Source organism: Tupaia chinensis, unplaced genomic scaffold, assembly GCF_000334495.1.
Source record: "Tupaia chinensis unplaced genomic scaffold, TupChi_1.0 Scaffold000573_1, whole genome shotgun sequence".
In the NCBI taxonomy this organism is placed as follows: domain Eukaryota; kingdom Metazoa; phylum Chordata; class Mammalia; order Scandentia; family Tupaiidae; genus Tupaia; species Tupaia belangeri.
Genome location: NW_006160087.1, coordinates 1,816,554 through 1,830,664, shown reverse-complemented (window position 1 = coordinate 1,830,664; position 14,111 = coordinate 1,816,554).

Sequence of the window (14,111 nt, the reverse complement as noted above, 5' to 3'; positions counted from 1 at the left end):
TTTCCCTGAGTCTTTGATTGCAAAGTAAGACCACTCTTCTTTGGAACTAGGTGAGACAGGTAGACAGATACTGATACGTGTTTAAGTTTCTGGATGTTTAAGATATTGGATGTTTTCAGTTCCAACTTACAGGAAATCCAACTGCAAGTGACTTAAAGGACATTTAAGACTTCTCCAGTGTTAGCCCAGGGCTGACATCCATTTGCTATCCGTTTTCAATTTTTTTAAAAAAGATTTATTTATTTATTCATTTTTAAATTTGACCAGAGAGAGGCACAGAGAGAGAGAGGAAAGTGAGAAAGCAAGCCACCAAGTCCAGGACTTGAACCATGGTCAGCCATGTGGGAGTGTCCAGCGCCTTAACCACCACGCCACCTACTGGTCTCTCTATTTTCAAATTTTATCACAGGCCGCAAGCTCCTTGCTGTGAACTTTCATAAGCAGACATGGAAATGCCTTACTAAGAGGATGATTTCCTCTTCTGCACCTTCGAAGGCCACTTTCTGCAGTGCTCCCATGCGGACCTGCCTCTGATGTATTCATCACCAGGCCATTCCAAACCCTTTAAGTGAAGACCACGGGCCATTGTACCTGGCTGAGGTGAACCTTGATTTGACTGCTGCGGTAGGAGGGGCCCAGCCTTCATGAAGCATGTGGCTGCTTGACACCTCAGTCAACATCAGGGTTCTGTTGCCAAGAGAGGGAGCGTTTTTGGACGGGCGACCCATGGGACTTCTTGCAAAGCATCTTCCAGTTTATCATTCAAAGGTCACTTCACATTCCTGAGCTCGCTACTCCTCAGCTGGCCAGGTCTATAGTCTCACCCCACTCTGCAGATAAAGCCCGGGGTGTAGGTTGACTTGCCAAAGGTCACAGAGCTAAGACATGTCAAAGCCCTATTTGGGGTCCACCAGCGCTGAACATTCTACCTGTATGTCACTGGTGGCTTTAGAAATTGGCCACAGGCCAGCAAGTGGCATGGTGATTAAGCAGCTGGATCCCACAAGGCCAACTGCACAGTTCGAAAAACATGACAGGCACGAGTGCCCCAAATCTCAAAACGAGTGAGAAATGTGGGAGAGGGGATTGTGGCATGACCACTCACCACGGGGTGTGGGGGAAGCTTTCTTACTTTCCTTCTCTCTCGCTCTGTCTCTCTGTCTCTCTCCAGCAAGTGCACATGCTTGCTGGCAGTTTTTTTTTTTCTTTTTAAACTGGCCACAAACTCACACATGAATATCCATAGCATCGTTATGTGTGAGTCAAAGATCGAAACAACCCAAGGTCTATTGGCTGATGAAGGGATAAACAGAAAGTGGTGTACGAGCACAGTGAAGTGTGATTTAGCCATTAAGGGAATTAAGTAGCCATCCGTGCTACAACGCAGACGAGCCTGAGACCATCGCGTGAATGAGAGAGGCCAGTCACGTGGAGGTGAGTGTGCAGGGCGAACATACATGACCCACTTAGACGAAACGTGTGGGTGAGGCAAAGCCACGGGGACGGGAAGGAGGTTACGGGCCACCAGGGGCGAGGGGAAGGGGAGGGGATATTGAGGACAGTGACAAATAAAGGGTGATAAAAATATTCTAAAATATGGCAATGCATTGTGCAACTCCGGGACTGTACTAAACACCATGGCATTACACACTCTCCATGAGCGAATTGTATGGTGTTGACTGTGGCGCAACAAAAGCGTTCCTGGAAGGGTTGGCTGCACATGACTTGACACTCCTCCAGTGGGGAAGTGGACTCAGCGTCCCCTCCCTGAACCTGAGTGGACGGCGCAGACCTGTGACTACTGCAGAAATTTCTGCTAGGTGACCTCTGAAGGCAGCCCCTCTAGCGACTCTGTCTGGCTCTCTTCAGACACCGACTCATGAGGTATTCCCTCTTAGAACCCAGCTGCCATGCTGCAAGAGCCCCAAGCCACACCGCAAAGCCACCGACAGGTCGCGAAGGTGACATTCCCAGCTAAGCCCAACCTTCAGCTATCAAAGGCCCAGAGTCAGACACGTGAGTGAAGAGCCTCCAGGGGTCCCCGTCCCAGCCACTGGGCATCCCAGTCAAGTTCTCCACATCATGTTATGCTCTGTCAAAATCCCTGTCCCTCGAACCCAGGAGTGTAATGAAAATACTGCTCTGTACCCCCATGGGCGTGTGGGCGAGTTGCTATGCAGCCACCGTGGCCAGAGAGCCACAATCCTAACTCCCGGCTCACAGCTCCCGGCTCTGAGCCATCCGGCCCCTCCCCAGGTCCCCGCGTCCCCATTCAGGTGCACTGGAGAAGCGGGTCGTGCTCGGAACCGGGGAGGGGGGGCATTTCTTTGTCCCTCACGCGGTTCTCCTCTGGGGGCATTTCCTTCACGTTACGTATAGTCAAAAGTCACGGTAGCGTCACACACCTGCTACTCCCAGGAACACCTGCCTCAACACCTGTTTGACCTGGCTGAAGAACTGGGAAAAGGGCTCAGGTTTGTGTAGATTTGCATTTCTTTTACATAGATTTGCTGGGCCTCGGTTATCCCTTGGCTCTGTGGCCCCTGCTCAACACCTGCTCCTCCTCCTGTCCTTCATCTCCCGAGGAGGAGCCAGAGGCTGCAGGCTAAAACCCAAAGACATCCTTCCCTTTCTGTACTCATTGCTAAGCCTTCTTACCCAGTACTTGGCTCTAAACAACATCTGTGCTTTGGTTCTCTTCCTTTCTTTCTCTCTCTCTTTCTTTCTTAATGAGTTCTTTTAAAAAAATATATAACTTTATTTAATTATTTATTTTTAATTTGACCAGAGAGTGACAGAATGAGAGAGTGAGAGAGGGAAAATGAGAAAGCAAGCTGCCAGGTCCAGGTCTTGAACCTCGGTCGGCCATGCGAGAGTCCAGTGCCCCTAACCACCACACCACCTGCTGGCCCCAATACTTTGGTAATTTCTAAATGTTAGTCTCTGGTCCTGATTTACCTGTGACTTTCTGTCTGCCTGATCTCTCCACATGCATGTCTGAAAAAGATCTTAAGCTCAACAGAGCCGACTCCGACTGGGCTGCCGTCCACAGTCCGGGCTTTCAGGCAGTCCTTCTCTTCTCAGGGAATGCCAGCTCCGTTTTCTCAGCTGCACAGATTGTGGACTTCCCTGGACTCCTCCTTGGCACTGCACATCCAGTGAGTCAGGAGATGCTGTCGGCCTTGTTCAAGGAATCCAGTCAGGCCAGCAGGACCGCCATGTTGCAACCCACTGTTCCTGCTCTCCAGGCTTACTGCAAGGCCTCTAACCCACCCCTCAGCTTCCCACTTGCCGTGTCCATGGTCCACACAGCAGCCTCAGGGATCCCTTCAAACTGAAGGTCTAGCCTGTCACTCCTCTTCTGGAAACCTCTGCTGGCTTCCTGTCTCAGAATAAGAGCCCAAGTCCTGGCAGTGGAGTAACCCCTCTTCTGCTGTTTCATTCCTCCCCCTTCAGCCATCTGGACTTTTATTCCCCCCACACCCCGAGGGTATATGTGCTCATTAGGTGGGGAAGAAAGTGAGAAAGCACCCCCCAGGGGGGTGGCCATGCTGCACTCTCTTCTCCTCTATTCTTTTTTTTTTTCTGGAGAGGATTTTTTTTTTTTCGCTATAGGGCGCGTGCGCTCACCATACAGACAGAGAGAGACATAGAGACAGAAAGCGAGAAATCACCCCCCAGGGCGGATGGTCACGCCGCAATCCCTTCTCCTCCATTCTCCTCTCGGGATCTTGGACATGCACGCACACGCGCCCGGCGTGAGTTTGAAGCCACCAGGTCCAGGACGTGAACCGTGGTCGACTACGTGGGAGTCCAGTGACATAGCCATTATGCTAACTGCAGGTTCCCTCTTCTCCTCTATTCTGTCCTAGGATTTAGGGACTCACACTTGCACGTGTGTGCACACATACACACACACATACACCCCTGGTGTGTTTCTTAAGCTGCCAGGTCCAGGATGCAAATTGTGTAATTGGTGACATGGGATCTACTAGGGGACAGGCAGGCCCAACCCCCAGAGCCTTCTTGCTCTTCCCTGAAGATGGTCTTGTTTCAAAGCCTTCATAATTGCTGTCCTCCCTATAAGAAAAGATTTTCCTCAAGATATCCACAGGCTTGTTTTCTAATTTCCTTCCATTAGAAGGAAGTCTGCTGTCTTGGTCCATTACTGTGTTGCTAACAGAAATGCCTGAGACTGGGGAATTATAAGGAAACAGAGGCTTATTTGACTCACGATTCTGGTGGCTGGAAAGGCCAAAGGCAGAGGGCCGGCATCATGCTGGCCTGTGTCACAGTACAGCGGATGAAACGGAGAGGACAGAGGGTACATGCAGAGGGAGCAGCCTGAGCAGCTGTCTTCCTTTTAGATGTCTTCCTTTAGTCCACTCGCAAGAACCCCTTCTCATGAGCACTAGCCCTCACTCATTCTGCCCCGAAACAGCAATAATTTCTTCACAAGGTGATGCCTCCATGATCATCACCCACTCAGCCACCTCCCTCCCCTAAATTCCAAAACGTGGAGCTTTGGGGAGAAACCATTATCCAAACACTCACACCTGCTCAAATGTTTCTAAAGGGGAGGTCTCCAACTTCTTGTCTTCTTGTCTTTCCCAGATGAATGAAGGCCCCATGAGCTCAGGGGCTTATCTGTACTGTGCTACTCTGGTTCCCAGGACAGTGCTCAGAGCACCAAGAGGCACTTAATAGTCATTGTGGAATGAGTGAATGGGTCTCAGACAGCTCCTCACCCTGTCCCATCAGTCCCAAAGGCATTTGTATTCTGCCCTCTTGATACTCCTGTAATCTCTACCTCCCCACACCGTCATGTCTTGGTTTGGACCTCACCTTCTCTCCTTGACTGTTGTAATTGTCACCAGTTGTCCACCCTCCTGCTTCTTGTCCATTTAGGTTTTTGTCACAGCCATTTCAAACACTACCTTTTATTAATTTTCCCTAATATAAAAGTACTTCAGGGCAGACCAGCAGGCAGCATATTGGGTAAGTCACTGGACTCTCACATGGCTGACCATGGTTTGAGCTCCAGTCTGGCGGCTTGCTCTCTCTCGCTCTCTCTCTCTCTCTTTCTGTCTCTCCCTGGCGAGGATGCATGCCATATAGTGAACTTAAAAAAAGAAAAAAAATCATTTATAAAAGAAATATTTATTTAATTCTATTTATTATTGCTATTACTATTTATTTATTTATTTATTTGACCAGAGAGAGACAGATAAAAAGAGTGAATGAGAGAGAGGGAAAGTGAGAAAGCAAGTCTCCAGGTCTAGGACCCAAACCATGGTCAGTCATGTGAAAGTCCAGTGCCTTAACCGTCATGCCACCCGCCAGCACCACAATAAAATATTCTTTAAAAAAGTGACCTTTGCCTGTTTTGGGCCTCTGGGTTCAACTTCATGGCTGTGAGGTCTCCCCCAGCCAGTGTCCCCTCCCAGACCCCGTGCTAGTCAGGTAGGATAGCTGCTTTGTTCCCTCTTGCTCTCCTATGTCCCTTCTAACTTTGTTTCTCTTTGTGAAAAATCAGCTCTCTGCCCTCTTTGGGCTTTCCTCTTGTTATCTCCATCTTTTTTCTCACCCAGGACAGAAAGCTGCTAGCCTTTTCCACCTTTGCCTGTTTTGGCCTCTGGGTTCAACTTCCCGGTTGCAAAGTCTCCCCCAGCCAGTGTCCCCTCCCAGACCCAGCACTAGCCAGGTAGGAATGGTTTTCCATTTTCATGTAATTTCACTTTTTGTGAAGGGATTTTTTTTCTTCTTTCTCTTCTAGTTCTTTCCTTCTCTTTTCTTCACCTTCTCTCCCTATTTCTACTTCCTACTTTCTTTTTCTTTACCCTACTTTACTGTTTTATTTCTCAGCCCTTACCCTCTGCCTAGAGACGATTAGGTGCACAGTAGCTAACCATCTGAGCATTGTGAGTTTTAGAGAATTCTTTGCACATCATTGTAGTGGTTGCAAAATTAGTGAAATTCCCCTTCATAAATCTGGTTGCAAAATTCCCCCTGTGATTCCTGCATTTAAGGACTTAGTAGAAGGGAGAAAATAGCACCGAATTATTTCACTGTGGGGGAAACACATGAGTTCACGGTCACAGAATCCCTCTCCAACGAATTGACCAGAAGTGAATACATTACCAAGTGACTAAAAATCGAAGAAGAGCCTCAAGGATGAGAGAATCAAGTAGTACATCTCCACCAAGGCAACAGTGTAAACTGTCTCCAAGTAAAGAAAATTTAGAGCATATTACTTAAATGTCAGAAACAGAATTTAGGATATTTATGGTATCAAAATTCTATGAGATGCAAGAGAAAAGAGACATTGAGCTCCCAGAGCTGAAGGAGTCCTTCCACAATATGAAAGAAGAATTGGACACCATAAAAAAGAATCAAACAGAACTGTTAGACATGAAGGCTATAATACAGGAAATTAAAACCTCCCTCAAGAGTATCAAAAGCAGGTTAGACCATGCAGAAGATCAAATTTCGGAAGTAGAAGATGAAATCAATCACCTAGGAAAAAAATATCAAAAATGTTGAAAAAACAGCCAAGAGAACAGGATAATACATGAGAAATACTAGATACCATGGGATGCCCAAATATACAAATAATTGGTATCCCAGAAGGTGAAGAAACTAATACAGGCATTGTTAATCTATTCCACGAGATCCTAGAAGAAAACTTTCCAATCTAGAGAGGCACTCAAACATCCAGACTCAAGAAGTACAAAGAACCTCAAGTAGAATCAATCCAAGAAGAACCTCTCTGTGCCACATTATAGCTATATTGACCAAAATGACAGACAAAGACAATATACTAAGATTGGCTAGAGAGAAATGTCAAATCATTTACAAAGGCTATCCCATCAGACTAACACCAGACCCTCAACAGATACAAGGCAAGCAAGGAAAGAATGGAGAGATATACTAAAAGTGTTAAATGAAAAACAATTTCAACCAAGAATACTATACTCAATCAAATTATCCTGTATATGGGAAAAGAAAATAAAAATGTTCTCAGATAAACAAAACCTGATAGAATTTACCAACTCTAGACCAGCTCTTCAAGAAATTCTGAAAGGAGCACTATACCAAGAAAACTAAAGAGAGACAGACAGCAATAAGAGAACAAAAAACAGCTAGGAATATGTACAACTTAATGGTAGGGACAAGCTTGAAAATATCGATAATAATGTTGAATGTCAATGGATTAAATTCTCTGATCAAAAGACACAGACTGGGTGGATGGATTAAAAAAAAAAAACCCTCCATCTACTGCCTACAAGAAATCCATCTCATGGATAAAGACATACACAGACTAAAAGTGAAGGGCTGGAAAAAGGTATTCCATGCAAATGGAAACCAAAAAAAGAGCAGGAGTCACAATACTGATTTTGGGCAAAAACCACAAGAAAAGACAAAGAAGAGCATTATATAGTAGTAAGAGGTCTAATTCACCAAGAAGATATAATGATTATAAATACCTATACACACACACACACACACAAAAAAAAACCTATACACTAAACTCAGGAGCACCCAAATATGTAAAGGAAAGACTGCTAGATCTAAAAGGAGAGATAGACTTTAACACTATAATTGTCGGAGATCTCAACATCCCATTGTCTCCTTTAGACAGGTCAATGAGACAAAAAATAAGCAAAGAGATTCAGGACCTAAATGATACTATAAATCAGATAGACTTGATAGACATCTATAGATCTTTTCACCCAAAAAACACAAAAGATACATTTTTCTCAGCCTCACATGTTACTTTCTCAAAGACTGATCACATGATAGGGCACAAAACCAGCCTTTACAGACTCAAAGGTATAGAAATTATATCCAGCATCTTCTCTGACCACAATGGAATTAAACTCAATATTAATCTCAGGAAAAGCCCTAAAAAATATACAAATACATGGGAATTAAATAACCCACTTCTGAATGACTCCATGCTTACTGCAGAGATTAAGACAGAAATCAAAAGATTCATGGAAACTAATGATAATGAGTACACACATTTCCATAATCCATGGGATACTGCAAAAGCAGTCATAAGAGGGAAGTTCATAGCAATTAGTGTGCACAAGAAAAAGATGGAAAGGTGGCAAAAGGACAGCCTAGCACATGCCTTAGGAAATTGGATAAAGAACAACAAAAAAAAAATCCAAAAAAATGCCAAGAGAAAAGAAATAATAAAGATTCAAGCAGAAATAAATTAATAAATAAATTAGAAAATAAGCAAACTATACATAAAATAAATGAAAGCAAAAGCTGGTTCTTTGAAAAGATAAACAAGATTGACACACTATTAGCCAGACTAATTAAGAAGAAGAGAGAAAGGAATCAGATAAGTAAAATTTGCAATGAATCAGGCAACATTACAACAGACATAACAGAAATACAAAACATCATTAGAGGATACTATGAGTGACTCTACACCAGCAAAGAAGAAAACCTGGATTAGAGGGACAAATTCCTGGACATATATAATCTATCGAGATTGACTCATGGAACCAGCAGTTAGCATAATGGCTATGTCGCTGGACTCCCACATAGTCGACCGCGGTTCGCGTCCCGGACCAGGTGGCTTAAAACTCATGCCAGGCGCGTGTGCGTGCTGGCCCAAGATCCTGAGAGGAGAATGGAGGAGAAGGGATTGCGGTGTGGCCATCCCACCTGGGGGGTGATTTCTCGCTTCCTGTCTCTCTGTCTCTCTTTGTCTGTCTGGCGAGTGCACGCGCCCTATAGCAAAAACCTCTAAAAAAAAAAAAGATTGACTCAGAAAGACATAGCCGGGACCAGCAGTTAGCATAATGGCTATGTCGCTGGACTCCCAACTAGTCGACCGCGGTTCGCGTCCCGGACCAGGTGGCTTAAAACTCATGCCAGGCGCGTGTGCGTGCTGGCCCAAGATCCTGAGAGGAGAATGGAGGAGAAGGGATTGCGGTGTGGCCATCCCACCTGGGGGGTGATTTCTCGCTTCCTGTCTCTCTGTCTCTCTTTGTCTGTCTGGCGAGTGCACGCGCCCTATAGCAAAAACCTCTCCAAAAAAAAAAAAAAAGAAAGACATAGCCTAAATAGACCTGTAAGAAGCAATGAGATTGAATCAGTAATAAATAACCTCCAACAAAGAAAATTCCAGGCTCCAATGGCTTCACTGCTGAATTTTACAAAAGTTTTAAAGAAGAGGTAACCCCTATTCTACTCACACTGTTTCTAGAGATCCAAAAGGAAGGAACCCTTCCAAATTCATTCTATGAAGCCTCCATAACCCTCATTCCCAAAAGGATAAGGATACGACAAAAAAGGAAAACTATAGACCTATATCCCTGATGAATATAGATGCAAAAATTCTCAACAAGATACTTGCTAACCATATTCGACAGCATATAAAAAAGGTTATTCATCACGACCAGGAATGCAAGGGTGGTTCAATATATGTAAAACCATAAATGTAATACACCATATTAACAGAAAGAAAGGTAAAAACCATATGATCATTTCAATTGATGCAGAAAAAGCATTAGACAAAATACAACATGCTTTTATGATCAGGATTGTCAGTAAAATTGACATAGAAGGACTGTTTCTCAGCATAATAAAAGTCATTTATGAAAAACCTACAGCTAACATTATACATATTATACAGAATGGGGAAATACTGAAAGCATTTCCACTAAAAACGGGTACAAGACAAGGCTGCCCATGTTCTCTGCTCCTATTCAATATATTACTGGAAGTTCTAGCCAATGGAATCAGACAAGAGAAGGAAATAAAAGGCATTCCAACAGGGAAAGAAGAGCTGAAATGATCTCTGTTTGTAGATGACATGATTGTATACATAGAAGACCCAATAGTATCCACAAAAAAACTTCTTGAAGTAATAAATGCATACAGTAAAATGGCAGGATAAAAAATTAACTTACAAAACCTATAGCATTTCTATATACAAACAACAAGCAGACAGAGACAGAACTGAAGAAGTAATTCCATTTACCATAGCCACAAGAAGCATAAGCTACTTAGCAATAAAACTGACCAAGGAAGTCAAAGACCTCTACAAGGAAAACTATGAAAACCTTAAAAAGGAAATTGAAAAGGACACTAAAAAGTGGAAGGATGGGACCAGCAGTTAGCATAATGGCTATGTTGCTGGATTCCCATGTAGTCAACTGCAGTTCGAGTCCTGCACCTGGTGGCTTAAACTCACACTGGGTGTGTGTATATGCGTACCCAAGATCCTAAGAAGAGATGGAGGAGAAGGGATTGCGGCATGGCCATCCCCCCTGGGGGGTGATTTCTTGCTTTCTGTCCCTCTCTCTCTTTCTGGTGAGCACACATGCTCTATAGCAAAAACCTCTTTAAAAAAAAAGAAAGTGGACAGACATCGATGTTCCTGGATTGGCAGAATCAATATACTAAAAATGGCAATCCTACCCGAATTAATCTACATGTTTAATTCGATCCCTATAAAATTACAAGAGACATTCTTCACAGATCTAGAAAAGATAATCATAGAATTTGTCTGGAACCATAAAAGATCCCATTTTGCTAAAGCCATCCTGTGCAAGAAGACTGGAGTAGGTGGCATCTCACTTCCTGACCCCAAAATATATTACAAAGCTGTGATAATCAAAACAGCATGGTATTGGCACACAAAAAACAGACATGAGGACCAATGGAAAATAGTAGAGACTCCAGAAACAAACCCCAAAATATATAGCCAACTCATCTTTGACAAAGGGCACCAGTCAATCCAGTGGGAAAAGGAAAATCTCTTTAGCAAATGGTGCTGGAAAAACTGGGCATCCACCTGCAGAAAGATGAATCTGAACCCCTATTTGTCACCATTAACAAAAATCAAATCAAAGTGGATTGAAGACCTAAACCTAAGACTGCAAACTATTAAACTACTGTGGAAAAACACTGGGGAAACTCTGGGAGTCATTGGGGTAGGCAAAGACTTCTTGAGCAAAACCCCCAAAGTACAGGCAATAATCCCCAAAATAGACAGGTGGGATTACATCAGATTAAAATGTTTCTGCACAGCAAAGGACACCATAATTAGTGTGAATTGACACCCCTCGGAATGGGAGAGAATTTTTGTTAACTGTGCCTCAGATAAGGGACTGATAACCAGAATACACAGGGAACTCAAGCAGCTTACCCAGAAGAAAAAAATTGACACAATTAAAAGATAGGAAGATGAGCTGAATAAACAACTCTCTAAGGAAGACATATGAACAGACAAAAAGGATACAAAAAATGCTCAACATCCCTCATTGTAAGGGAGATGCAGATCAAAACCACAATAAGATACAATCTAACCCCAGTCATACTGGCTAAGATTAACAAAACTAATAATGATAAGTGCTGGAGGGGATGTGGTGAGAGGGGGACACTCCTCCACTGCTGGTGGGGCTGTAAATTGGGCCAGCCAATGTGGACAGCGGAGAACAATATGGAGGTTCCTCAAAGACCTTTAAAAAGAACTACCATATGATCCAGCAATTCCACTCCTGGGTATCTACCCAACGGACAGGAGAGCTCTCAGTCGGAAAAGCGCTTGCACAACTATTTTCACTGCAGCATTATTCACAATTGTAAGATAAGGAACTAACCCAAATGTCCACAAACAGATGAATGGATCGAAAAATTATGGCACATGTACTCCATGGAATACTATTCAGCCATTAAAAAAACAAAAACAAAAACAAAAACTCAAGGCCCTGGAATTTGATAGAAAGTGGATGAATATGGAAGACTTGTTGCTGAGTAAAGCAAGCCAGGCTATGAAAGAAACATTGTATGTCTCCACTTAACATGTACTGACTCTCCACATTCTATGGTAGAGACTGAAAGACTGGAGAACATAAAAGCATTAAAAATTGTAATGGACACTAGAGCCAAAGAGGGTGTGAGAGGGGAAGAGCAAAGGAAAGGAAATTTGGGGGGCAAATGGAGAGAGGGAAGATACTTGTGGGACACAGATAAGGTTTCTCATCTGTTGATGAGGATGTGTATAATAGTTTCAACTGGGCTGGACTGAGGTGCATATCATGCTGGGTAGAGTCCCTTCACAATCTAAATGATGTATAGCGATTTAACGTACGAATAATAATTTAACAATTAATTTAAAAGCGACCAAAAAAAGTAATTCATGTTGCTAATGGAAAACTTAGACGACACCAACAAATGGAAAAAGAGGGAATACTCATATTCCTACCGTTTAGAGATAAATGCTGCTGACATCTGAAGCGTTTTCTGTGTGCGAGCTGCTTTGTTTTATGTATAGCCGTGCTTCTCCTGGCTCTTCAGGTTAATGCCCTACTTTGACCAAAACTTGGATCGTACCAGCCTATGTTCACGTTCCCTGTGTCCCCGGAAGTACGCTATTTTACCTTCCAGTGTCTTGGTTTCCTTACCTGTAAAATGTGAATGGTATCAATACCTACCTCACTGGGGGGCGGTGAGGATTAAATCTGCAAAGTGAAACTGGTAAGAGCTCAAAAAGAGTTTACCATTATAATTAATATTAGTATTTAAAGCTGTATTTCTTTAATGTGGGAGAGACAGAGAAAGGCACCCCCAACAAGGCGTTTATGCTGTGCTCTACCCTGGCCTCAGCTGGCCCAGGTAACGTGCGTGCACACGCCCCGTGTGCTCAGGGAGGTCCCAGGGCACATGCCCTGGGACGTGACTGCCACTTCACTGTCTGGCCAGCTGTTACCGTCATCATTATCGAGTGCTTCCCCCGTTCCAGGCTGCATTCCTAACGCACCCCTGCCCTAACTCACGCGTCTTCACAACGGCCCTAGAAGGCACGATAATAACACAGCAACCTAAGGAGCTACCATGGTGTCCAAAGGGAACGGAGGGCAAAGCTGCTCCCAGCTCTCTCCGGGTTACAAGAGCCCCATGGGCCCACCAGGTAGGACACACACTGTGAGTCAGTGCAGCTGGTGTTCACCGAGCACGTCCCTGCGGCAGGCCCAGTGCGTGGTGTCTGAAGATGCAGACCTTCCTCCCACCATGCCGATGTCCATAACCTGACCTGTGTAGCCCCATGGATCAATTAGGGAAGACAACCTACGTCCTGTGCTCGTGATCGGTTGTGCGCCAGTGCAAGTCGGAAGCGGCCGGGAGCTGTGGCTGGTTTTGCGTTGTTTATCTAGCCATGGCTGCTTCTCCAGGTGGGCAAGGATGGCTCCAGTGGTGAAAGAAATAGGAAGGCACACGCAGAGGGACATCAAGCCCAGGGGTGGTCAGGGATGTTGAATTTTCTTTGTTTTTTTAAAAGAATTATTTAATTTTCATTTATTTATTTTAAAAATTTGAGCAGAGAGAGATACACACAGAGAGAGGGAACGTGAGAAAGCAAGCCACCAGGTCTGGGACTCGAACCCTGGTCGCCCATATGGGAGAGTCCAGTGCCTTAACCACCACGCCACCTGCTGATCCCCCCAAGGGATGTTGAACTTTCACAGCTGCACAGGGATTATTATGACAAACACCCTGCGGGACCAACAGGAAAAGAGACTGTGATTGCTAGACAGAAAATCTCTAACCCATTTTCACATTTTAAAATTATTAACGCCACAAAAGAAATAATAACAAAAATAAGACCCTCTGCTGACAGTTATTGAGCTTACTTTGGGTCAGCTCTGTGCTAAGAGCATTCTTTTTTCTTTTGAGAGAGATTTTCGCTATGGGGTGTGAGTGCTCATGAGACAGAAGTGAGAAATCATCCCCCGGGGGGATGGCCGTGCCGCTCTCCCTCCTCCATGCTCTTCTGAGGATTTTGGGCTGACATGCACACATGCCCGGCTTGAGTTTCAAGTCGCCAGGTCTGGGACTTGAAGAACTTTTTGTATATAAGAGTTCTGCAAAAAGTTAATAAAAAAAATGCCTATTATGAAAAAAACTAGGCAAGATTTCAAAATTTTTTTGCACTGAAATAAGCTAGTTCTTTAATTCTACTTTTTCAGAAATGTTATGAAGTCCTTCCTCTTTTACATAAAGTATTTAATCTTTTTTATAAGACCAATTTATATTTTATTTATTTATTTTAAAAGATTTCAGAATAGCAGTTGGTGTAATGG